Raw genomic sequence first — 1,505 nt, forward strand, 5'->3', positions numbered from 1 at the left:
TGTCTGCTAATAATACAAAAATTAGCTGGGCGTGGCGGTGCATGCTTGCAATCCCAGCTACTCGGGAGGCTGAGACAGGAGAATCTCTTGAACGGGGAGGCAGAGGCTGCAGTGAGCTGAGATCACTCCATTGCACTCCAGCCTGGGCAACAAGAGCGAAACTCCGTCTCAAAAAAAAAAGAGAGATTCTTGTTTATCTCAAAACCCATAGCTCTAAGTGTCACTCTGTGAGAAGCAGAACATTTCACTTGGTTGTCACGGCAGAGGATTTGAATTCCTTTGCCATCCTTTCACTAAAATACTTCTTCATTTCACCTCATCACCAAGCTCCCCTCCAGGCTGGGACCCTCAGTTCATTTTAGTAAATTAAGCCCAAAATTAAGCCCTTGGATCTGTAGGTAAGGAATCCAGTGAAAGATGTGAACATAATTCCCACAAAAGAGGGAGAAACTGATTAACAGTGCAATTACCCTCGTTTTTCACACTCAAAATAAGCAGCCAGTGAGCTGCTGGGTGTGAATGATTTAGTATCAGCCAAACAAAAAGGAGATCACCAAACTGACTTTCCTCTGAGTTTCAAACCTCACCATTCTTTAGTCTCTCCCTTAAAACAGAGAACAGAAGGACGAGGTAAGAAGTATAGTTTCTTTCTTCAAGATCCAAAAGACCTGAGCTTTCTATTCTTGCCCTTGATTTAGCAAACCAGATCGTACTCAGACACAGCCCCTGACAGCCCAAGTAGCATCTATTGCCTCTCAGGGCAGAGGCTGGGCAAGGCACCAACCCGAGTCTTACACTGAGACACGCACGCTCCCTCTAGATGGCTGTCCTGCTGTGAATCTGCAGTACTTTAGGGGGTTGCCTTGCTCTCCCTCTCTATATCCTTTTTCCTCTTCACTTCTTTCAGCCTCCTTTGCTTTTTTTTTCTGGAGTCCTCAAATGTGCTATGGTTCATATGGCCAAACTTTGGGGTGGGAGGAAGCGTGTTTGTTAGTGTCTTTGTGCAGTACCCATTCTCTCTTCTTATGACTGCCCCCCACCTCATCCTCCAGCTGCAGAGTCATAGGGCTGAGACTCCAGCAGCGTCCTAGGTACTGTGTGAGCCCACTCCTCATCCCATGGCCATAGCTGGTTGGACTAGTAAGTAGGAATTGCAGTCTCTATCTTGGGACCCTGAGACAATCTCTTGAATGGAGGGGAGAAGTGTGGGTGGCCACTTTTCACAATGTGGACTATGTAGAAGAGAAAGTTTGGGGAAAGAATGAAGAAATGTCTCAGGAATAAGGAAGAGGTGGTATTCCCTGGCTCCTGATGGTTTTCCATTGGTTTGTCCAACTTCCTCATGAAAACCAAGGCATTCCTGATATTGATCTCTGTGAGCTAGACCTATATCTCTGAAATAGACTTATTTCACTTAAACTACCTCAAGTTCTGTTGCTTTGAATAGTTGTAAATATTTCCTATATTTTAAAACATTTCCTATTTTAAAATGTTTTCTATTCTTA

Source organism: Aotus nancymaae, unplaced genomic scaffold, assembly GCF_030222135.1.
Source record: "Aotus nancymaae isolate 86718 unplaced genomic scaffold, 86718_ANA_hifiasm-v0.15.2.pri h1tg000067l, whole genome shotgun sequence".
Taxonomy (NCBI): domain Eukaryota; kingdom Metazoa; phylum Chordata; class Mammalia; order Primates; family Aotidae; genus Aotus; species Aotus nancymaae.